General features: G+C 44.6%; 1 protein-coding gene across 1 annotated transcript in view; it reads left to right on the top strand.

Annotated features, from left to right (window-relative positions):
- SNN (stannin) overlaps positions 1–26,665 on the top strand; it is a 40,255-nt gene that overhangs the window by 6,373 nt on the left and 7,217 nt on the right. The window lies entirely within an intron of this gene.

Below are 26,665 nucleotides of genomic sequence, written 5' to 3'. Positions count from 1 at the left end.
AATATTTGTATGAGGTTTGCATTTTCACTATTCTGCTTTATCTGTCACGCCATATCTGGTCTAACACCCAGACCATGACTATAATCTGACCCGACGGCCAGACCGTGGCTATAATCTGACCCGACGGCCAGACCGTGGCTATAATCTGACCCGACGGCCAGACCGTGGCTATAATCTGACCCGACGGCCAGACCGTGGCTATTGTCTTGGAAATTCGCTTTAACGAATTTCTCCTTACCGTGAGTACTCGCAGTTGGATGCGCAGAAATCCCCCATAAAGCTGTGCGAATCTCGCTTACCACGATGGCAGCCAAACTACACGATTCCTGCCCATCCAAATACTTTGGTTCTGTTGAATTTGTGGGTGATTGGAGCTCCGTTACCCTAGAATGATCACACGACACTCTCAGGATGGTTGCAACTCACATAAGCGCCGGCTTCAGGCTCAGCTCTCTGTTTTATTAAAAATACACACATGCCCCCCACATGAATAAAGTCAATCCCTCCCACGAACAATACAATGGGGATTGCCTATACAGAGGATGTACATTCCAATTGGAGCATAGCCTTTGCTATTATCTATCACTGGTCCTCCCCCATGAGTCTTCTGAGGTCAGCAGACTTCCTCCCCTTCCCCCCTATGAGCCATCTGAGGTCATATTTCCTGTCCTACTAGCTTCTATTGGTATGCAAAATTCTCTGCACAAGCATCTCCCTAAAAATATCAGTCTGTACCTGGATGGGCCCGATACGATCTTTATTAAAACACATCCATCCGAGATACAGTTCAGATTAGTAATGGGTTGTAAGATATGCATAAGCCTACACGTGGAGTTCACACCGCTTGCGCATTGCGTTATGAAGCCCACGTGGTACCATGCTGCTGATATGCGGATACAGGCCCACGGTCTACTGACAGCAGCATTCGCATGGAATGCCGTGGTGGTATACACGCCGGTCTATAAGCGCAGATCTGCCATCTCATCCATTACCAAGCTGAGTACTGTAATACATACATTGTACATGCGCATGGCCCAATTGCAGCCTTCAGAGCTTTAATTAAGCCACACGAGAGACATATGAATAACACGAATATATGACACATTTAAAGTTCGACCAATAATACAAAATTTCCATGACATTCCCTCCTGTTTTATCATATTCTCCTCGTGTCCCTTCTTGATCTTCTTCAGCTTGATGGGTGTAGTCTCAAACTTCAAAGAGTTCCTGTAGTTGTCCCTGAGAATAAAGCTCCACGGGGTACCTGAAACAACAAGACCCGACGCAGACTCGACGCAAACAGGCTTGATTGAAGCGATGATCCTCAAGAGCGTTGGAACCTTCACTACAGGAAGGCTCTTGCAAAAACCACAAACAGACTTGTGGTATGAATAAAGCTTGTGATCCCACGGTGGTCTGGGGAGATCCAGCAATAGATTCTCAAATTGCCCCTGCAGACGGGGCCACACAAGGCTGGTCTCGACCCAGACAGTTTTCCAAATCGCAGACACAAATAATGATGAGGCTTGAAGCTTGCTTGAAGGTCTTGGAGAATGCGGTCTTCAGAGAGATAAATTAGAGGGAAGCCAGGACGTAATCTGTAGAGAAGGTGGTTGGTTGGTGAGGTCTTCCCCCGATCAGTGGTTGGAGTGGGATCCCCGGAGCGGGCATGGAGATGTGGTCGTCTGCCCGAGCTTGGCTTACACGGTCGATGAGGCAACAGGAACATCTCACCGCGGCATATAAAAGGCAGATGAAAAAGAGAAGCATCAGGATATACACTCCCACTTCCTTCAACCAAGATCCGATGGAGAACAGGAAATCTCCCAATCCTCCCAAACCCTTGAACGGATTCCAACCCTCACTAGCTATAGCTCTAGCTTTTCCCTGTAGTTCACTAACTTTGTCCATATGGGCCTGGACCTTGTCATCGGTGTCTTCTATCCAAGTACAACAATCCTCTCCGATGAACTCACAGAACCCCCCTTTGGCGGCTAAAAGATAATCAAGGGCCATCTTCTCCTGAAGCACTAAAATTCCCATCTGCCGTTGTTCTTGGGCAATTTCTCTGACAGCCTCTACGGTCTCGTTAAACATACTATCCACGATGACAGAAAAATTGTTCAGGCGCTTCATAAGTTCTATTCCCCATCCTGTCCATGAGGGGAACCAAGCCCATGCCTGGTCGCCCTCAGAGAACAGTTCCCTGCGAACTCTCCCTGCCATCCTTACCTTCTTGTGGACCATCAACTCTTCATGGTCCATCACTACATAGGATGCGGGGACTAGCTTTATGAGGGCACACGAACCTTTCGCGTTCTGGGGGAATGTTCTATAGGCTGCCGAACCACACAGAAAATAGTATGGACCTGTCAGAGCAGAACAGGAGGAGTTCCTCGTTCGGCCTCTGGCACTGAGCAACAGTTGCACAGACTGGGGGATTGCTCCCTCAGTCTGCACATCACATCCGTCCTTCCAACACACGTGGTCTGGTCGGTCAGTGTGGTTACTCAGAAGGGAAGTCTGGTTAGTCAGATTGACAGTTATACCTCCCTCGCAGGTGGTAGTCCCAACAAACTTGTTACCTGTGCCAAAGCTGATGTTAAAGCACACCTGAGGGCTGCCTAGCTGTCCAGTTACCCATAATGGACTGACGAGGGTCCTACAGGAGCTAGAGCTAATATTGGTGCTGAAACTGATGTTACCTGCTAAAAATGTGTCATTAAGTTCTACCGATAAATGTCTACGTGGGGGCTGACCAGGGGTCCCTTGCTTTTTCATGCCGACGCGGATGTCATATAGGGCATGAACAGCGGCCATTGCGGACATGTGATGACTGGGTGGGGGCTTAGAGCATACCCAACAGTTGGTTTTGTTGGCGGTTCTGGCTAAACGCAGGTGCATTTTAAATAAAAGGTTGGGGTATCTGCCGTCTTTTCCTCCGTTCACACACATGTAAGACATACAAACAAAAAGAAAAAGGAAAATGACACCCCTCATTCTCTGGTGTAGCTGAGAAGCTTCTTGCAGTGGCTTGCGTGCACCCAGTTGTCTCGTCCCTCGAGCTTGAGTGAGGTAGGTGTCGTCAGCTGGACTTGGTATGGTCCGGTGAACCGTGGCTCGAGTCCGGTTCTTTGATGTTTCTTTAGGACGACCCAATCACCTGGCTCAATAGAAAGAACACCTGTTATTGTATTTGGATCGGGGAGCGATTCGCGAACCCGATGGTGTATCTTCTGCAGCTCCCGTTGCAGAGATTGCACATAACCTGTAAGCTGTGAATGCAAAGACGACAACTGTTGAGGAAAGTACAACCCTGTTTTGGGAGGTCCCCCAAACAACACCTCGTAGGGTGACAGCCCATGTGGTTGCCGAGGGGCATTCCGGATGGAATAGGGGGCAATGGGGAGACACTCAGGCCAAGGTTTTTGGGTATCGGAAGACGTTCAACCTTACCGCTACTCTCGGGGTGATATGGGGTGTGTCGCCGCTGACTCCAGTTCCACCAAAGAAATGCAGTCGTGTCCTTTGGAAGAGAGATTAGTAGTGGACAAAGAAGACATGTTAGCAGAAGAGGTGTTAGTATTGTTAGTCGTGTTGCAAAATTCAGCACTGTCATTGCTGTCCTCCCCCCCCCTTCTCATCTTCCGACACAGGAAGAAGAGAAGCTGGGTTAAGAATAGTGCATCGTTTGATAGTGAGGTTAGTAGGGGTTAGGAGGGCTTTCCCCTGAGAGGGGTACCTTGCCTTGGATGTCCTGTTTTCGCAGGACCGTTCTTGCTGCACCGGTGTCAGTGAGGCAAGGGAGGGGATATTTTAATTCCTCTAGAAAAAGATGGATCTGGGCCGACACCGATTTGTCAACTTCCTATGAGAATTCATAGGAGTTACTTACCATGGTGGTCATAGGGGCGGAGGACTCATCAGGAATGAACTGCCACCGACCTTTAGGTAATTGGGGACAGCTCCTCCTCATGTGCCCCGTTTGGTGGCACTGGAAGCACCTGGGTGGGGGCCTATCCTTCCTGTGACCCAGATCCCTTGGTTTTTCGTGTGGGGTCTGGGACATAAGAACTTTGGCCTTGTCTTGTTTTCTTCTATCCATTTCCCTCTCTATTGCCGCAAGAGTGGAAAGGATAGCAGGGATAGACATCTCATTATATTCGGGTCGGGCCAGAACCAGCCTTTCCCGAATTTTAGTATCGATGCCTTCCAAAAATTTGGCCCGCAACAGAATGTGCGTCGCGGTCACCTTTACCCCTTCAGTTGGAGCATCAGGTCCAACTTCCAGATCCGCATCCAGTGCCGTCTGCTTGGGACGGCGCCAGAAGCAGGCGCTTTCCTCATTAGGACCCTGGGTGAGCTTCATCATGTCCGTAGTAGAGGTAGCACCATACATTTCTGGAAGCTTTGCCTTTAGCTGTGTACAGAACTCTTTGCCCCCTGAAGTCATCTCCTCATGCGTGGTTATAGAGCACCCTGCAATCACTGTACTGGCCACTTCCATGCCCACCTTTGCCCGTAGGATCTGTGCACAATCTGACCCGCTCATACCATAGCTGAACTGGTTTTGTCCAAACATTCGAGCAAATCCTCTCGGATTGACTCGATAGTCCGGGAGCTCAGCCAGAATAGTGCGGATCTCTGCCGGGGTGAAGGGGACATGCCAAACTACCCGTTCCCCTAAAGTCCGTTCCCCCTGTGCATTGGGAGGACCTTCAAATTGCTGCACCCTGACTGGATAGGCCTCGGTCCGGGAAGAGTGCAAGGGCTGGCCCAGCAGCATCGGTGGGCTTAGATTAACCACCTCGCTTACTGCACCTTCAGGTTTGAGGTCCCTCAGATCAGGGTATAGCTGGGGGGCAGGGGTCTGATCAGTGGTTCGTAGCGCTTTGATGCAATCCGCCCTGTTTTTTAACCGGGTATCTATTCCCCTTGATTCACAGATAGTCTGCAAATCGGTTGTTGAGTAGGCTTCATAGTTGGAAACAGAAGGAGCTGGGGTGAAGCAGGGAGAAGGGAGAGGTAGAGGCAGAGGCTGAGGCATAGAGACAGAAGACACAGAAGGTATGTCAAGAGTGACGTCACTAACAGAAGAGACAGGTGCAGTTATACTTATCTCAGCCACTGTTGGTTGTTGGGGAACCCCAGCAGACCCTAATCCTGCCTGCCTTAGTAGAGTCAGCCCTGAAAGAGCTTCTTCCACCTCTGACACTGGATCCTCCTGTTTTATTCCCTCTGGAGGCCAGGTATACATCACCTGGTTCTTCCGGACAGACACCAGTTTATGTATGCCCTGCTTCCCTAATCGGATTGACCTGTGAAGCCATAGCTGTGCGATCTCTAGTTCTGACGCCTGCATCCGTGGTCCAAATTCAGAGATGAATTTTTCCCACCTCCATGTGTCAAATGTACCTTCCCGGGGAATTTCCCATCTGGTACCCTTCGACCATTTATTCCACCTTTTGAGGGGTTCTGTAGACTTCCCCCCCAAACTCACCTTCATCAGTTGTGCAGCTGTCCTTACCCTGAAGAGGGCTGCTTCCCCCTCTCTCTTCATGGACTGACTACTGCCCATCGTGACTAGTCACTGGTATATATCCCGCGTCCGGGTACCTGTTTACCCCCTGGAGCACTCGGTGGGATCCTACCGAGAGGCCTGATTCCACCACTTTCCCAGCACAGCGTAATTTATGTGATACTTATCGATCACCCGAAGCGCATCAAGTGGCGGTCAGACTGAGAGCACACCTCCCACTCCCACAGCGCAATTTGTGTGATCCTGACCACCCGAAGTGTTTGTGGTAACCAGGCTAAGTGTTATACTTCCCTGGACCGCCCACTCGCACAGCGTAATTTATGTGGCTCTCATCACCCACTGTGTTTGGCAGGCCACACCGCACAATGATGAAAGTGGCTTTTCTCTCCCTGCACACAGTAGCTAACACAAGTCAAAACAAAAAGAGGGGTTCTTGGATGTTACTTAGGGGTCACTGGTTGGGCAGAAACCTGCTAACTGACCTTTAGGAAATTTGTGTAAAGAAAAAAACTTTCCTAATACACACAGAAAAAAAACTCTTTTCAACCTGAAAAACTGTTAAAAAGGACAAAGTGGATCCTTATGAAAAACACGGGACGTTTCACAGTAAAACAATTACACAGAGGTAAACCGAAAAACTGCGCCAAAAGTAACCTTGTTGCTGACGCAAAAATCACTCCTATCAGCACCGCTAAACGATCCACGTTATACACGCAATCTTTACTGCAACCACCTAGAACCGTTTACACAAAAAGTCTGCTGGACGCGGAACACGCGACACAGCAGCTTAAAACAAACCCGCTTTACAATAAGGAACTACTTTTAACAGGAAAAACACAAGAAAAACATAATCACTATACAAGAAATCTATGTGCAAAAACCCAGACTACACCGCGCTCACTAAATGTGGAACACGTGAAGGGAAAACTCGCTTAATACACTTTAAATTGGCTGGCAATACGCAAATTTAAAGCTAAAAGCAAACAAATGAAACTGTAAAAAATTTGGATTAAAAACACAATATGGGTCAAATGCATATAGGAAACTTCATGCACATTGCATAGAGATTACTGCACATATGGTAGCCAACAAAATGGCCACCAAACAGAAGGAGTCCATGTGGTTTAGTCAAGAAAATGACCCCCCACAGTGAAGCACATGGTAACACTAGAATGACCCCCCACAGGGAAACACACGGCAGACTCTAGCCTCAAAATTGCCTCTTACATAAAACAGACTTTTAGACAGAACATACACTGGACAATTACACAACAATATGAAGTACACATACAACACAATTTGGGCACAATCACAGAACGGACATAAAACACCAACATATCACACTAACATGCACATGTAACAGAAAGGACCCCCTGCTGCATGCTTGCTGGGAGCAGTAGTACCACAAAACATTGTACAGACCACATAACACAGATCTTACAACAGTTAACAATTAACCTAAGCCTTTCAGCACTGTAATAATTACCTCACGTGGAGGGGGGTAGAGCAATCACCACAGTACCTACAGCCCACAAATACTTACCTAACACTATGCAACAACTTTTACCCACTAAAACATATACCCGTTTAATTTTTGGTTGGAAGATTTTTTAAACTTGACCAAATCCAGCCAACCAAAACCCCCCCCTCTGCTGCTCTCCGCAGAGACAAACCCTTGTCTTTCACCCACAAATCAAGAGTTTAGGACAAAAAACGAGGTCCTTGTTAAGCGGTATTTCTTGTTAGCTAACAGAGAGCGAAATCAGCCACACGAACACGCAAAAAGCGATCCTCTTAATGGCAGAGAGACCTGAAATGTGCCGGCATACTTTTTGCTAGTTCATGATAGTTCATTTCCCCCCCGTTCTTTGTTACCTATGCAAGAATACGCATTAGTATCCACCAGGCTCGCCAAACTGTCTTGGAAATTCGCTTTAACGAATTTCTCCTTACCGTGAGTACTCGCAGTTGGATGCGCAGAAATCCCCCATAAAGCTGTGCGAATCTCGCTTACCACGATGGCAGCCAAACTACACGATTCCTGCCCATCCAAATACTTTGGTTCTGTTGAATTTGTGGGTGATTGGAGCTCCGTTACCCTAGAATGATCACACGACACTCTCAGGATGGTTGCAACTCACATAAGCGCCGGCTTCAGGCTCAGCTCTCTGTTTTATTAAAAATACACACATGCCCCCCACATGAATAAAGTCAATCCCTCCCACCGAACAATACAATGGGGATTGCCTATACAGAGGATGTACATTCCAATTGGAGCATAGCCTTTGCTATTATCTATCACTGGTCCTCCCCCATGAGTCTTCTGAGGTCAGCAGACTTCCTCCCCTTCCCCCCTATGAGCCATCTGAGGTCATATTTCCTGTCCTACTAGCTTCTATTGGTATGCAAAATTCTCTGCACAAGCATCTCCCTAAAAATATCAGTCTGTACCTGGATGGGCCCGATACGATCTTTATTAAAACACATCCATCCGAGATACAGTTCAGATTAGTAATGGGTTGTAAGATATGCATAAGCCTACACGTGGAGTTCACACCGCTTGCGCATTGCGTTATGAAGCCCACGTGGTACCATGCTGCTGATATGCGGATACAGGCCCACGGTCTACTGACAGCAGCATTCGCATGGAATGCCGTGGTGGTATACACGCCGGTCTATAAGCGCAGATCTGCCATCTCATCCATTACCAAGCTGAGTACTGTAATACATACATTGTACATGCGCATGGCCCAATTGCAGCCTTCAGAGCTTTAATTAAGCCACACGAGAGACATATGAATAACACGAATATATGACACATTTAAAGTTCGACCAATAATACAAAATTTCCATGACACTATAATCTGACCCGACGGCCAGACCGTGGCTATAATCTGACCCGACGGCCAGACCGTGGCTATAATCTGACCCGACGGCCAGACCGTGGCTATAATCTGACCCGACGGCCAGACCGTGGCTATAATCTGACCCGACGGCCAGACCGTGGCCATAATCTGACCCGACGGCCAGACCGTGGCCATAATCTGACCCGACGGCCAGACCGTGGCCATAATCTGACCCGACGGCCAGACCGTGGCCATAATCTGACCCGACGGCCAGACCGTGGCCATAATCTGACCCGACGGCCAGACCGTGGCCATAATCTGACCCGACGGCCAAGCTGTGGTTACAACTTTTCAGAAATGAGAGTAAAGCTTATCTCCTTTTTTGTAAAGTTTGCAAAAACACTCATTTCTGCATGAAGCTGGCATAGACTGTTTTGTTAGTGTGTACATATTTCATATATATGTATGTTAAACAAGCATCTTGTATTAGTGTATACAAAATGGATTCAGTTATATTCCATTTAATCCGTTCAATGCTCAGCATAGTATGCTATATTTTTAATGTTTTTCTATGAAGAGAATACACTGATGGAATTTTAACAGTATTGTGAATGCATTGTATTATCAGGCACCTGTTAATGGTTCAAGGAATTTTCTTTGTCATTTTTTATATTACAGTTTTATTTTAGGTTTTAGCCTGGGTTCACACTGATGCAGTGCAGAATTCGCAGCGTTTTCAATGCAAATTCTGCACCACATCAGAGTCTCACCCCGTTCATGCGAACCGCTGCGGGTGTGTATGTTAAGTCAACAACACCCCGAAATCAGGCCGCAAAACATGGTGCGATGTGCAGAATGGGATCGCATAGGTGTCAATACCCATGCAATCTGATTCTAGTGCGGACCCAAAAAAGGGTCCTGCACCTTTTTGGTGCGGATGCGGTGCGATTGGAGCCATACAAAATGTATGGCTCCAATCGCACCGCACACAAATTGCATGTGATGCGCACAGGAATGCGGTGTGGTTTCTGTGCGAATCGCATGCGATGTACCACACCGCATTAGTTTGAACCTAGCCTCAAGGCCAGTTCTCACTACATGCATTTCAGTTGCTTTTTTTCTGCATCCAAAACGGATGTACATCCAATGGATGTTCTGACAGTGTTAGACAGCTACTGCAGAGAGGAAGGTGCTGTACAGAATTGATACAATGTTGCAGACAGAACTCTATAAAATAAAGAAAGGTGAGCGCACTCCAGTGAGCGGCAAATGCACAAAAAAGGAACTACAAGCCCTTCCAACCAGGATAGAAACAATATAAGTGCAGCGCTACAAATAATAACCAAATGACAATTATATGCGGTCATCAAATAGAGGAATATCAAAGATGATAAACAGTTCAGTGATGGGGGACTCTCAGGGAGTATAGGTGCAATCCAATCCCAGGAATAGATAAATTGCCTGCTTACCAGAAGCGCAATTATAATATGCATGTACAGGTTGCATGTACAGGTTACATGTAGCCGGGGTCCCATGTAGGCGCTGCTTTATAGTACCCAGATGGTCCGTCGGTGGTAAGACGATGCTGGCCTGGTCGGATCACACTGCTCCTTGGATCCACGCAGAGAACCTAAAAATGCTGGGGCTGAGGTATGGGAACTCAGTGCCAGATATAAGGAGTAAAAATACTCATAGTGTAGTATGTTTAAAAATTATTTATTAAATCCAATACGTAAACCATAAAAGTTACAAAACGCATGCCTGCAGCCTGTAGCCAGTATAAGCAGCTTGAAAAAGAGATTCTATACACTGACCAGTGAGTACCAAAGGTGGGCCGCCGGACCTCCTGACCCGGCGGCGTAACGTCAAGGCGTGCGAAGGCTCCTCCTAGACGCGTTTCGTGTCAATACACGTCTACTGTAGGGGTGATGCCATTCAGAACTCGGTTTGACAAGTTTATTGGGCAGAAACCTAAGTCTCCATGCACACGGGGCGTTTAATAACACTGGTAACGCTAGCTGTGTAAAGTCATGTTAAAAACGTGAGTTTTGCAGCGTTTTTTCATTAGCGTTTAGTGGCGTTTTCCTGCGTTTTTTCATGTTTGCATTTTTAACATAATTTTTGACCTAAAAAAAACCTTTTTTTTTTTTTTGCTCAAAAAAAAGTCCACAAACGCCGGTTTGCCGCGTTTTACCGTGTTTTTCAGCGTTAGAGCGTTTTTACAGCTAAAAGACTTCTCGGCTTTTTCCCTCTGCTTTCACCTATTGATCTGGCCAGTAATACACCTCCTGTAATAGCGAGACACCACTTTCGATGAATGAGCACAAGAGGCACAGTAGACAGCAGCATTTTCTGTCAGGGGGAGGGGAGTGTTTAGAGGTACTAGCAGATTTGAATACAATAGGAAATTAAAACCAAACTCCAGCTGACGGTTTCTAACCACAACAGTTTTTTTTCCTGTTGGGCTAAAGGCTTTACTTGACTAAATAAAAGCTGATCATTTTAATCACCCCTGCCAGTGTTAAATGGATTGCCTTATCTTGCTGGATCACCAGATAAAAGAGAAGAAAGAAAGAGGCTAAAAAAAGGAAACTAATACAGCCACCACATCTAAGAATTGAAAGGCTGCAATATAATAAATGTTTGCTTATGGGTTTAATACTGCTTTAACAACAGATCACCTAAGGTAAACGTTCCATTGGTAAGTTCCCTCTGTGACATTGTAACAATTCTGTATAGCACAATGGTTCTCAACCTTCCTAATGCCGCGACCCTTTAATACAGTTCCTCGTGTTGTGGTGACCCCCAACCATAAAATTATTTACCCAGTAATTATAATTCATGAAGTATCATGCTTTCTACACAGTAGCGGCTCTCTACACAGTAGCGGCTCTCTACACAGTAGCGGCTCTCTACACAGTAGCGGCTCTCTACACAGTAGCGGCTCTCTACACAGTAGCGGCTCTCTACACAGTAGCTGCTCTCTACACAGTAGCTGCTCTCTACACATCGGAAATATGTGTTTTCCGATGGTCTTAGGCGACCCCTGTGAAAGGGTCCTTCGACCCCCAAAGGGGTCGCGACCCCCAGGTTGAGAACCACTGGTATAGCAGTTCCCTCTCTGCAAAGGCTGATTCATCACACGGCAGCTGTGAGCACAGGAATTTCCATACACTTAGGTCCAGGGGCGGACTGACCATTTGGAAACTTGGGCACTGCCTGAGGGCCCGGGGTCAGTAGGGGGCCCCATGAGATGCCCCTGGTACCTTTTTCATAGGCTTTTTTGAGTTTGGGCAAGGACACAGGGACCCCATGATCCCTTATTGCCCGGGGGCCCCATGAGTTTTCAGTCCGCCCCTGCTTAGGTCTTCCTCATTTTTCCTCTTCTAGTTCAGGGGTACTGAATTAAAATTCACGGAGGTCTAGTTGGTAACATTTTCTTCCTGCAGAGGTCTGAATTTAATTTTTCTTCTATTACTCAGATCTTTCACATCACAGCCCATAGTTAATGTCCTCAGTTCCCCATTTCCCATCACAGCCCCCCGTACATCACAACTCCCTTTCACGTTAGAGCCCCCCCAGCATTATAGCCCCGCTTCCATCACAGCCCCCCCTTCACATCACAGTCCCCCTTGCATTCACAATCCCCCACATCACAGTTTCCCCCCTGCTGACATCACAGACCCTTCATATCACAGATCCCTCCTCTCGCATCGCAGCCCCCATATCACAGCTCCCCCTCTAACATTTCAGTTCACCCATATCACAGCTCTCCTCACATCACAGCCCCCCCAGTATTACAGCTCCCCCCCCTCACTTCACAGCTCGCCTACATCACAGCTCCCCCATATCACAGTTCCCCCTCTCACAGCCCCCCCATATCACAGATCCTCCCTTTGACATCACAACACCCTCCCCCCATATTCTTTCCCTACCTTAACTCAGCATTGTGGAGGGCAGGAGGAATGGCAGGATGGACTCGCAGGCTCCACCATCGTCACCACTGCTGTTGAAGTCACAGCAGGGAAGCAGGCGGGAGGAATGGAAGGAAGGCTTACTCTTCTGAACTTGCTGCCGCTGCTGAACTCAGAGCAGGGAGAAGGGCAGGAGGCACAGAAGATTTTCACTGAGGGCGGGAGCTGCCCAACTCTTCTTGTTAAAATGTAAGTGAGCCGATTGTTAATATGAAAGGATAGCTCACCTCCCCCGCTCCCCCTGTAGACCTGAAGTGTCTCCCGCTCTCCTTCCTGCTCTGAGTTCAATGGCTGTGGCAGCAAGCCGGTATATTCAGAAGATGAGTCCTTCTTCCATTCCTCCCGCCCTCTTCCCTGCTGTGACTTCAACAGCAGCAGCTACAGTGGTGACCGGCAATTGCATACAGATAGGAGTCCACCCTGCCATTCCTCCCGATTTCAAACAGCTGCAGCGGCAGGAGGAGAGGAGTCCACTCAGGCTGCTAAGTGGTGTGGCCGTGGTCCGGACAGGACTGTCACCCGGTCCATCATTTAGTGATGCCTGTTTTAGTTGAATGTTTTTAGCATATAGTGTTAGGCTGGTCATATATTCTACAATTTTCCTTTGGAGTTACCAAAACCATATAATATGAGGTCAAACCTAAACACTTTCAATTTGTATGCAATCAGGCGGGCTCTCACACTACATAGTTGAAGGTAAATCTAAAGGAAATTGAACCAAAAATTGTATAATGTATGGCCAGCTTTAGGCTATTTCTCTAATGGTCAAACCTCCTCCAACTCTTCTGGTTGAATGTTCTGAAACATTTTTTTTCTTTTAGGATAGAATGTTAGGGATTTTTACATTTGTCCTGCAAAAGGCAACAAAAAGAAACTGCCAGTTCTAACATATTTGCAAACATTAAAGTCCCTTTCACACCTAATGCAGTTGGCTGCAATTTGGACTGCACTCCAACTGTATAGACAGTCCAAAATCCATAGTTTACACCATTGCAGTGCAGAAAAGTACAGCATGCTGCATTATTCCGCACCTCAAACACACTGCAACGCTTCACAGTTCACATAAAAGCCCAAGGAAAAAAGAAGGAATCTCACAGGTCAAATGCAGATAGAAAAGCGTGTCAACTGCATGTAAAATGTGCATCAACTGCATATAGAATGTGCATTGACTGCATGCAGAAGTACAATGGAAAATCATTCAGTTACATGCAGTTTCTGGAGTGAATGGGTCCTAAGGGTAGTTGTGACTTTTACACAAATGCTGAGACAATCACAAAGCTGATTTTTTTTTTTTTTTTTAGCAATACACCCAAATGTGTATGCACCGTCCATGTACCTTTAAGCATTGTTTTAATATTACCTGCTACCATCATATGAGTAATCTGCAGTTTATCCAGCTGGATATGATTTTCAAGAAATATAATCACTGAATTTGAAATGATTGTCAAAAGTGAAAGAGTATTGTCTGTACAATGATCTGTATGTATGAGCCATTGATCCACATCGCCAGGTCCATACATTGGAAACAACCCTTGCCCGAGGTACAATTAATCCACCTCTGTGAAATATGTATGTTTAGTAGACCAGTCTAGGAAAATCATTACTTTAGCACTAAATAAACAATGTCTATAGCGTTGGTATGTGTACCTTGTTATATATTTGTCATTCCTGCTCTAAAATGTGTTTATTACTGGTAATTGCTGCATATCGCTGCATATTCCCTGGAGATCTCATGTTTTTATTAGTAAATTACATGTGATTTCCCCCCCCCCCCCCCAGCTCTTTTAGCCCCTGTTCAGATCTCTGATTGTTGCGATCTCTGTGTAGGGCTTTACATTCAGTTCAGTGCACTGCCCTACCTGTTAAAACACAAGAAAAGCAGTCCCCAACACCTTTTTTTAAATCTCGCTGCACCTAATCACATTGTGGCACCTTGTGGTTTGGCACGTGTAAGAATGCATGCAGATTGCTGATGCATTAGTGTGCTATTAAGAATTAGTGTATCGAGGAACTATACAGTGATCCCTCGTTTTTCGCTGTTAATGGGGACCAGAACCTTCCGCTAAAGCTGAAAAACCGCAAAGTAGTATTTGCCCCTAGGAATTTTTGTGTATGCGGGTACTGTACAAGAATGTTTTAAATATGTAAACAGTATTCATACTTTACTCATTTAAGACAAAAATTACAACAGTACTGTACAGTATACGTATTTACTTAAATGTGTCAGTGCTAATTACAATAGGGTTAATTACAAAACCTTATACAGTAATAAACATTAATCAAGATTGCTTTCTGAGAGAGGCGAAGAGTCTTGTGTTGGTGGCGGAGGAGAGGCTCTCACTTGACTCGGAGACTCAAGATACAACAAGGGAAGATGCTAAGTGAGGCTGCAATGATGCGCAGACAATCAACTCACAGGGATAAATCCACTCGTACTCTTATTGGTCGATGTCACAGCGGAAACCAATCACGCGCCTTTATGAAAGCCCGTGGTATGTACAATACTCTGAGTCAACTCATCTCTTTGGTTGACATGCAGGGATCCTTCTCTCTCGCGCATCAACATGAAACAACGCTCCTTTCCACAATGTGGCTGCTGACCCGCGAAGCACTGAAGCCGCAAAACATGAAGCGCGAAGTGGCGAGGGAACACTGTAGTCATTTTCCCAAAATTGTGACCAAGAAGGCTTTTTATTGCATACAAGACATACAGAGAATGACACAAATATTCATTTACCTGCAAGGAAGCATGTGCAGTCATCATTGCTTTGCACAAAAAGGGATTCACAGGCAAGGATATTGCTACAACTAAGATTGCACCTAAATCAACCATTTATTGGATCTTCAAGAACTTCAAGGAGAGAGGTTCAGTTGTTGGGAAGAATGCTTCACAGTCCCAAGAAAATCCAGCAAGCGCCAGGACTGTCTCCTAAAGTTCATTTTCTGTGGGATCGAGGCACCACCAGTGCAGAACTTGCTCAGGAATGGCAGCAGGAGGTGTGAATACATCTGCACACACAGTGAGGCCAAGACTTTTGGAGGATGGCTTGGTGTCGAGAAGGGCAGCAAAGAAGCCACATCTGTCCAGGAAAAACATCAACAGACAGAGTGATATTCTGCAAAAGGTACTGGGATTGGAATGCTGAGGACTGGGGTAAAGTAATTTTCTCTGATGAATCCCCTTTCCGATTGTTTAGGGCATTCAGAAAAAACCATGTTCGGAGAAGAAAAGGTGAGCGCTACCATTAGTCCTGTGCCATGCCAACAGTACAGCATCCTGAGACCATTCATGTGTGGGGTTGATTCTTAGCTGAGGGAGTGGGCTCACTCACAATTTTGCCTAAGAACACAACCATGAATAAAGAATGGTACAAAAACATCTTCCAAGAGCAACTTCTCCCAAACATCCAAGAACAGTTGGTGATAAACAATGCCTTTTCCAGCATGATGGAGCACCTTGCTATAAGACAAAAGTGATAACTAAGTGGCTTGGGGAACAAAACATCGAAATGTTGGGTCCATGGCCAGGAGACTCCCCAGACCTTGCAGTCAAGCTTCAAGAGGTGGGTGAACCAAACAAAACCCACAAATTCTGACACACTCCAAGCATTGATTATGCAAGAATGAGCTGCCATCAGTCAGGATGTGGCCCAGAAGTTGATTGACAGCATGACCCATTGCATAGATCTTGAAAAAGAAGGGTCAACACTGCAAATATTGACTCTTTGCATAAACGTAATGTAATTGTCAATAAAAGCTCTTGACACTTGTGCTTGTAACTTCAGTATACCATAGAAACATCTGACAAAAAGATCTAAAACAACTGAAGCAGCAGACTTTGGGAAAATTAATATTTGTGTCACTCTCAGTGTTTGGCCAGGGCTGTACAATAGGGGGAGATTTCCTAAAACTGGAGCGCTCAGAATCTGCTGCAGCTGTGCATGGTAGTGAATCAGATTCTACCTTCAGCTTGTTCAATTAAGCTTTGACAATTAAACCTGGAAGCTGATTGGACGTTATGCAGAGCTGCACCAGATTTTGCACCATGCAGTTAAGTAAATCAACTCCTATGTCTCTTCTGAAATAAAGGCTCCTTACCTTCTTATTCCTAGTCTCCCCTTTTATACTATATACATTGTCCTGAGCTGCTCCCACACAGCTCAGTGTACTTTCCCGGCATCTGCCAAAATAAATGAACACCAATGCACATGCAAGGGAGTTCCATCATCCCAGGTTGGCCAGTAAAAATGGCCGAAGGTGTGTAACCCAAAAGAAGCTAGGTAGTAGACGTTAGTATTAGTGAAGGCTGAAGCAAAGGTGCACATAGTTCTGCTTTAATATTAGAAGGAATAAGTAGCTGGATAGTTATCAGGATTGTGGGGGATCTATAGAGGGTTGAAGATAAAGACAATGATAGATTGCATCAGTAACCATCTAGCAGAGAAAATTGTTGTATATAAGAGGGAATCTACAGGGAATTATAGACAAAAACAGTGTCAGGTTGTAATTTGGACTAGTGGAGGGAATAGTGATAGTAACTGTAAATTATGACAGTCCTTGGTGTCCTTCCCATAACTATATAATGTACCCCAACCACACGATTCCCATTTAAAGAAATGCTTTGGGGAATATGGCAACTGCCGCTGCACCCCATTAATTCTGCTCGGGGACCAGGTGGCTGTCAATCACGTTTTCCAGGATTCAATGGTATTTTAAGAAAGTTCAGTGCTCAGTTCCCAGGTTGTATTTGAAATATCCACTCCTTGTATTGCTTACAGTGTTCTTCTGTCCAAAAGTTCCCTCTTTTTACAACAAAATGAGAGATCTGAGGTTTCTGCTGTATGAAAAAGAATGACCACCGCTACCTACTACAAGTCCGCTTCCTTCCTCAATGTTTCACCAGTGTCTCCAGCTTTCTCAAGGGGGTTACCTTCAAAATGGGTGCATGAACAGGATTGGTTTTCTGCAGTAGCTGTCTTCATATTGCCCGAAGCTCAGTCTCAATGGAGGCTGTGATGTTACCCGTAAAGGCACTAATGCTCCATTCAGACATACACAAGTTTTTGTGAGTTTAGGTACGTTGCCCTACGCACAACAATCGCACAGAAGTGTGGACACTTTTTTTTTTTTCTTTTTATAGCACATTACACTACAGTGCTTGGAAATATGACTTGTGGTGTGATTCAGTGCACATACTGTGGTTGGTGCAATTTTGGGATGCCATTAAGAATGAGTGGCACCACATCGCATCTGTCAGAACTTAGCACTTTTTACTGTACTGTGGGAATGCAAGTGATATCGCACACATTCTCATGTTGCAAAAGTGTGAACAGTGCCTAAGGACTTCTGCAATTTCAAATATTGCTCATGAACAACAGAGTTAATAGAGTAGTTACATGTAAAATCGAGTAATATGGAAACATAGACATAACCAGGGGCGGACTGACAACTCATGGGGCCCCCGGGCAATAGGGGATCATGGGGCCCCTGTGTCCTTGCCCAAACTCAAAAAAACCTATGAAAAAGGTACCAGGGGCATCTCATGGGGCCCCCTACTGACCCCGGGCCGTCAGGCAGTGCCCGAGTTTCCAAATAACATATCAGATATGTGTGAATGGACACATGGAGCAGTCGGTGCCCCCATAACAAGCTGCTTGCTGTGGGGGCACCCGACAGAAGGGAGGGGCCAGGAGCGCCGGCAGGTTACCTGAGAGAGGAGGATCCAGGCTACTCTGTGCAAAACCACTGCACACAGGTAAGTATAGACATGTTGTTTATTATTTCTTTTAAAAAAAAGCCTTTAGAATCACTTTAAGCTGCAGAATCAAGTTGTTAAAACAAGAAAAAAGCCATTTAATGTTGAGCTTGCATTCAGTATTGTGATATTATACTATTATGTTTTCCAAAAGTAATAAGGGTTAATGATTTTCTAAACCAGTGCATATAAAAGATGTCCATTTTGCCTGCAGCTTACAGAATAGGCTTATACATGTGAAAATAAATGACAGCTGAAATCTAATTGCTGTGGGCAACATACATTCCTTAGAGTTTGTGTTTCATTTTCTGCTAGTGCTATTAACTGCAATTGACTTGTACTTATTACATTTAGGTCTGTAGTATGTTCACTATGTGGTATATTTAATGCAGTTGCTTTTTCCTAAACACAGAATTGTTGCTTTGCAAATGATCGGTAGATGCTGTTAAGCTAGAATAAAACCCTCATCGTTTTTTAGTTCAACACACTGAGCACACTAGAGTAAATCTTCCACAGTAAACTATTCTTTGCAGTTTACATTGTTCAAGGCTGCTGGCTCTTGCTCTCTCAGTGCTGCTTTTCTGAATTTCCAGCCTTCACAATGCTGTCCTGAGTCAGTCTGTTAAAGTGATTCTAAAGGCTTATTTTTTTATAGAAAAAATCTCTTAGATTGTAAGCTCCAAGGAGCAGGGCCCTCCTAACCCTCTTGTATTGAACTGTATTGTTGCTGTATTGTCTCCCATTATATTGTAAAGCGCTGAGCAAACTGTTGGCGCTATATAAATCCTGTATAATAATAACAAACTTGTCTACATTTACATGCTCAGTGCAGTGGTTTTGCACAGAGGAGCCCGGATCCTCCTCTTCTCAGGTCCCCCACTGGTGTTCCTGGCCCCTCCCTCCTGTCGGGTGTCCCCACAGCAAGCAACTTGCTATGGGAGCACCCGCTGCCTTGTGTGTCCATCCACACACGGAGCTGCTACTTGGCCCTGCTCCCTCTCCTCATTGGCTCACTGGCTGTGATTGACAGCAGTGGGAGTCATTGGCTGAGAAGAGGGAGTCCCAGGATAGCCAAGACTCCAGTGCACATAGATGGATTAGGTGAGTATTAGGGAGGGCTGGGGGGGATGCTGTTCAGAGAAGGTTTTATACCTTCATGCATAGAATCCTTGAAGGTAAAAACCTTGAGCCTTTAGAACCACTTTAAGCAAGTCATAGATGATGCAATTTATCTTACCTGCAGCCATGGGTTGCAGGAAGGAAAATCGTTCGATTCGCCATCAACACAGTCATGTGGAGGAATGAGTTTATGGGGGAATCTCTCCCGCAGTGCTTTCCTTGCCTGCTGATTACTGTTACATGCTGATTACCGTGATTACTGCAAGTGGCTATAGCAACTGGCAGTGATCGCATGCAAAAAATCCAAAAGGCTGGTTGTACTGAAGTTGATTGCTGAATCAACTTCAGTACAACTAGCCTGCCCATAGATGGATCGAATCTTGCTGAGATTCGATTAATCTACGGCCAGCTTTAGCTTGAGGGGAGGAGGGCCAAGGGAGTTCCTTGCTATCCTATGCTATGGGGCAAATACGCAGTAATTGGTACGTGGGAACATACAATGAAGAAAAGTACTGCCCAGAGCACTTCAGACAAGGGGGAAGGAGTAGGACTTTGTGTTTTCAATTGAAATATATAAAAAAAGCAAAGAATTGAATGACGCATGTTGCTGTGCATGGTCACCCATTTACAATGCCCTCTGCAATGCAATGTGTATTAAATGTCAACCTGCATTATAACTCACATGCATCTAAAATATTTGATGCGTTCACATGCTGCATGAAATACATTGATTCATGTCTTAATGTATGCATTTTGATGCATTTATATTCATTTTAATAGAAAATGCCTCCAGCAAGAATGCAAAGATGTGAAATCAATATAAACTATATGAAATGTCAAAACTGATTGAAACTAAAAACAATTTATAATCAATGCTTTTCTGAAACAAATATATCAACATCTTAAATAATCAAGTAGACAAATCAGTGATGTCTCTGCTAAACACAAGTACCCAGAATAACATGACTATAAATAGGCACAAAAGAGCTTGCATGCACCCAAAATTAAACCGTAATGTGTTGAAAATGTGACGTAATTGTCTCATTGTAATCACATTATAATAGAGAACATCTGCGTTCCTGTATGAGACAAAGAAGCAACGTGCAGCAAATACTCAGATGTGCTGTCCTGAGAGCTGTATAACGACCAGGGTAAAAATCACAGTCTTCGTCAGTCCATCAGAGAACCTTGGAGCAAGGCCAGCACCACACTGATCTCCCCTCTCACAATGACTTCCTCTCCTGCAGTGAGATTCACTGATATCATTATCTCTGCGGACCATGGCTTTTGCTGTAGGATGTGACTATGAAAATGTCAGGAAAGACCTACTAGAACAGCTGGGGTTATTCAGAGGCAGTTTATAGACGCTTATTTAACATGATTTTGAATGTGATTGCTTACTTCTTAACACAGCTACATCCCCAGTTATAAGAGGGTGTGCACACTTATGCAACCGCATTATTTTGTTTTTTTTATGTTTACTCCCCCCCCCAAAAAAAAAAAGATTTCAGTTTGTTGTTCAACTTAGTTGTACAGTTTATAGGTCACTTTAAAGGTGGAAAAAAGTTCTGAAATGATTTATCTTTGTCAATTTTTCTTTACATCACAGAAACCTGACATTTTAAGGGGTGTGTAGACTTTTTGTATCCACTGTGTGTGTACACTCTAATGAATTTTAATGCAAAAAAAAAACAATATAATCCCGAATTTGGGGTAAAAAAATAAAAGATGATGTACCCCAAGTAAATAGATGCCTCATGTCATGCTTTAAATTTTGTGCACGATTCATGTAATGGCAACAAAGTACGATCCTTAAAAATCTCTAGGTGTGTAGATGCTTCATATCCACTGTATGTATATGTGTGTGTATATGTGTATATATATATATATATATATATATATATATATATACATACACACTATATTGCCAAAGGTATTGGGCCGCCTGCCTTTACATGCATATGAACTTAAATGGCATCCCGATCTTAGTCCGTAGGGTTCAGTATTGAGTTGGCCCACCCTTTGCAGATATAACAGCTTCAAGTCTTCTGGGAAGGCAGTCCACAAGGTTTAGGAATGTGTCTATGGGAAGGTTTGACCATTCTTCCAGAAGCACATTTGTGAGGTCAGGCACTGATGTCGGATGAGAAGGCCTGGCTCACAGTCTGTACTCTAATTCATCCCAAAGGTGTTCTATCGGGTTGAGGTCAGGACTCAAGTCAAATCAAGTTTCTCCACCCAAAACTCGCTCATTCATGTATTTATGGATCTTGCTTTGTGCACTGGTGCACAGTCATGTTGGAACAGGAAGGGGTCATCCCCAAACTGTTCCAAGAAAGCTGGGAGCATGAAATTGTCCAAAATGCCTTTTTATGCTGACGCCTTAAGAGTTCCCTCCACTGGAACTAAGGGGCCATTCCTCCCCCCCACAAACCTTTACACGTACCACAATCAGCAGACAGGCAAGTACTGTTCTGGCAACCACCAAACCCAGACATGTCCATCGGATTGCTGGCCAGAGAAGCACGATTCGTCGCTCCAGAGAACACTACTCTAGAGTCCAGTGGCAGCGTGCTTTACACCACTGCATCCAATGCTTTGCATTTCACTTGTTGATGTAAGGCTTGGATGCAGCTGCTCAGTCATAGAAACCCATTCCATGAAGCTCTCTATGCACTGTTGTTTTGCTAATCTGAAGGCCACACAAAGTTTGGGGGTCTTTAGCTATTGACTCTGCAGACAGTTGGCGACTTCTGCACACTTCAGGATGCGCTGACCCCTCTCTGTCATTTTACGTGGTCTGCCACTTCATGCTGTTGTTCCCATTTGCTCCCACCTTGTTATAATACCGCTAACAGTTGACCGTGGAATATTTAGTAGCAAGGAAATTTCACTGATGGACTCATTGCACAGGTGGCAACCTATCACGGTACCACACTTGAATTCACTGAGATCCTGAGAGCGACCCATTCTTTCACAAATGTTTGTAGAAGCAGTCTGCATGCCTAGGTGCTTGATTTTAACCACTTGTGGCCATGGAGGTGACTGGAACACCTGAATCCAATGATTTGAAGGGATGTCCCGATACTTTTGGCAACATAGTGTAAGTGTGTGTATGTATGTTGTATGTATGTATGTGTGTGTGTGTGTGTATGTATGTATATATATATATATATATATATAAAAATAATGTTTGGGGGTTCTAAGCAATTTTCTAGCAAATAAATACTGTTCTTTAAATGAAAAGAAAAAGTGTGAAAATAGGCCTGGTCTTCAAGTAGGTAAAATATGATGGGGATTGCCGCAGGAAATCGGTGTACACCACTATGGCTGTGTTCAGCCACTCACTTTTATGGCCAGTTGTACGTACCACCTGTGTCTCCTCGGGCAAGGAAAACCGCTCAGATTGACTGATGTGAATGGTCGATATAAACTGTATATGTAAATATGTGTGCAAATTGTCAGCGCTATATTAATACCGGTAATAAATATACATTTTATGCTACAGCTTATTTTAAGCCCCTTGCATGAGGCACTTGTCTTCAGTATCTGAAGTATGTCAATGACTAGGCACTACAATGCAATGTGCCTGTGGGTGTCCTTATTGGTAAACTTGTTGCGGATTAGTGATGCAGAATACTGAAACCATAGGGTCAGCTTGACTGCCTGACAACTAGCATTTCCAATCTGAAAAGCCAACAGCGAAAGCCTCTGTTTTTCTAAGAAAACATTTATTTAATTAGACCTAGTTCACGCCTTACATATTGTTCTCCTAATGCAGTTAGCAAAACATGTAGGGAAGAAAAGATGGCATTGTGAACATGTGAGCTGGTAAACCTTGTTACGCCACACATCTAATAAATTGCTGAAAGTATTCCCATAGGAGATCCTCATTGTCGTAATCGGGCTAATCATTCTGTTTCTATGTTTGGGATCTCAGCCTTGCTCTGGTATCTACGTCCCAGCTATCAGATATGTTCCAGCTCAGTGGTATATAAATAGCAAAGTTTAACCTTCTAAATTTTGCTCAAATTATGGCCTTACTGCCGGAGAAAAAAGTGAAGGATGTTAGCAGTAGTTAATTAACAGCATTACTTGTTTCTGTTTCTATACAGGGCATGCTCTTACAAATTCCTGTTTTGAAATATTAACTAAAATGGGTTTCTTTTCACTCAAGACACTAATACATTTCCAAGCAACAGGCTGTGAGTATAGTCAGATATAAAATACCAATATTTAACACAACCATCACACACCAAACAATGGTTCTACCTGAGGCCTCTCTCCCCTTTCAATTAAAGCAGAGCTCCAGCTAAATCTGAAAAAAAAAAGTCAGCAACTACAAAAACTGTAGCTGCTGACTTTTAAAAAGCGCCCACTGTCCCTCTATCCAGCAGTGTGCTTACTGTAGCCCGTTTCACTGGCTGTCTTCTCTCCCTGGCACCGGCATCTTAAGTGTGGGCACCCAGCTATGACAGCTTGTAACTTCCTACTGTGCATGCGTGAGTAGCGCTGTGCCTTGTGAATGGTCCTGTCCCAGAAGACTACGGGGGAGGACAAATTCTACTCCAATTGCCTAGGTGGTCGCAGCAGAAGTGGGAGTGGGTACCTGTCAAAATCATGTACCTGCTCCTCAAAGGTGCCAATTCCTCACGAGGAATGGGGGAACAGTACTTAAAGCGGAACTTACCCCTTTGAATGGAGCTCCGCTGTAAGTAACTGACCACCACCCACCATCTGACAGCTTATTGGGTTAGGTAAAGAACAGATTTACTGATTATCTGTTTAATTGATGGAACCCATGTCTCATTCATGATTCCTTTCTTTTTATTTTGCTCAGTGATTACAACTTTTAAGATCTTATTTGCCAACCAGAATGGCTCCTATGTAGATTCCAGCTCCATGACTACTGAGTTATGCCATCTTTCATCTCTGTGGCCAAATGTTGTGGTCTTCGTGTATGTTTTTTGCATTCTCACCTAATGAATAAATAAAAAAAACATAACACCCCCCCCCCCCCATTTAATGTGTTCATTACAAATTTCTTAAAGGGACATTAAAGCTTCCTTTTTTAAAAAAAATTTAAATAACAAACATGTTATACCTACTTGCTCTGTGCAATAGTTTTGCACAGAGCAGCCCTGATCCCCTTATCACTCCAGACTCCTCCTGTTCAATGGATGCCCAAAGCTGCTTTCCATAGGGGGCACCCGTGCGGGCTCACTCCCCAGCCATTGTGCAGCCATTGACACGGAGTGGGTGGCTCGGCCCCGCTCCCCACTTTCTTGGCACAGCATTTGATTGACAACAGTGGGAGGCAATGGCCCCTGCTGCTATCAATCTGCCCATTGAGGAGGAGCTGCTTCTCTTGTGCACGTCGCTGGATCAGGATTAGGTAAGTATAAGGGGGGGGCTGGGGGGATCCTGCAGCCAAGGTTTTTCACCCTTTACCACTTTTAAAGTATATTTGAAACCAAAGATTTGTGGGGGGGGGGGGGGGAGTAAGGAATGGTTCAAACCCCTGCTATAGTTTTCCTTTTTTTTTTTTTCGTCTGTTGCCCATTGGGAATATTGCATTCACATTCTGTCTTAAAGACACAAAAGGAAAGTTCTGTTGGAAGCTTCAGCTTTCTGTTTTACATTTTAACCACAGATGGTTAATGCAGCCGTCATCCAGCACAGCAATTTTCTCTGTTCTGCCTTTCTTTAAAAAGCAAATGAAGCCTCAGTATGGCAGGACTAAGCAAGAGTCTCTGGGGTCAGTGTATTCACAGAGGAGGAGAAAACCAATCACTAGACAAAGGACTTCCGTTCACAGCCAAGGAGGAAAATACACCAAGCTAAGTCCAGTGTTTCTGCTACAAGCCCTGCATGAAGTAACACTGATAGGGATTTCTATATTCATTGTATTTGTACCACAGATTTATTTATTCAGCAACATATTTAGTTGATTTAGGGGAAAAAGGGGGACCAATGACCCAGTGTATATGACAGTCCCTAGCTGTATGTTCATGAAAGGAAACCAATCCATGCAGAGAGGAAATGTATTTACTGTAAGTAGAGAATGTCTTTGGAAGGCACTGACCTCCAGACTGTGAGCTGCTGGGCACACGGCCACTGTTCTTTCATACATAAAAAAAAAAAAGTTCAAGATGGCTTTATTTGCATTGTTGTGTAAAGCTCAACCCCAGACAAAAAAATTAAATTGAAATAGTGCATTGTGCATCCATTACTTTACGCCTGAGACTTGATTCCAAACACGTCTTCCTAAGCCGTTCTGTAGTGTAATGGATCACAGTCTCAAGTTTGTATATGAGCCAAGCAAATTGCTTCACTGGGGACCAGCGGTTTTACCCCACTTGTTATCTTTTTTTTGGGTACGATCCCTCCACCACCCCTTTGAGTTCTCCCGCCTCTGCAGTGCATGAGAGAGAACCTGGCAGTTAGAAGTGTCTTGTCCACCAGTAGAAGTGTCCACATCATGCAGGTGGGAGGGGGTTGCTAATATCCTGGAATTGGGCTTTAGGCAATCAACAACACCGCTCACACTTTACATGAAAGATTGAGCTCTTCTTTTGTTCCCAAGAAATACTGGTAATTTCCTGGATTTCTTTTTATATTAACAGGGTTAATTGCTGTATTGCACCTGAGACGTGTTTTATCTCAACACAACATTGGAGAGGAATGAGCAGAGTGTTGCTGTTCCCTCACTATCTTTTCATATTATATGTGCCATATTTCATCATGTGTAAGCAGTAGGAGGAAAACTATGAAGTAGAAAATGCAGAGTGTCATAGCCAACAGGTTTAAGGTCATTGCAGTAGAATGGTTGCTGTGGGTTATTATCCTTTCTGCAATGCTCTGGGTTTTATTAAATCTATCCTACAGCTTATTTCTTGCAGGGGTAAAGGGTTACTTTGTTTACATTTTCATTTCTTCGGAAAAAGTTAACAAACACCATATACCCCCCTTCCCCGCAGTCTCCAATGTACCAAACTCTGTGAATGATGAACGGTCACTGCCCATGCAGCCAGGGATTTAAAATTTCCACTCTTTTTTTTTTTTTTTTCCCCCCATTGTTTCTATAGGGCTGCCGGGATGGATCAGAGTGATTCTGATTGGTCACCATCAGCACAGGACTGCTTTGACTAATGAGAATTGCTCTGATTCTCCCAGAAGAATGGGGGAAGAGCGAGGATTTCAAATCCCGGGACTGCTATGCTGACCGCATGGTCACTGACAGCTCGTCACACACAAAGCTAAGTATAGAGGGGAGTGGGGGAATGGGGAGGATGTAGGGTGTTTTCACCTTTTTAATTTTTTCTGAATGGGTGAACTTCTACTTAAGGTCACCAAGAAAGCAGAGACCAATTACCAGTTTGCCAAGACTTCCTGGAACTCTTCCTCCTCTGTTCTGGCCATAAGATACAAT

This window comes from Staurois parvus, unplaced genomic scaffold (genome assembly GCF_062004578.1).
Source record: "Staurois parvus isolate SC_StPar_1 unplaced genomic scaffold, SC_StPar_1.0 ptg000084l, whole genome shotgun sequence".
Taxonomy (NCBI): domain Eukaryota; kingdom Metazoa; phylum Chordata; class Amphibia; order Anura; family Ranidae; genus Staurois; species Staurois parvus.
This window is presented reverse-complemented; position numbering and strand designations above follow the sequence as displayed.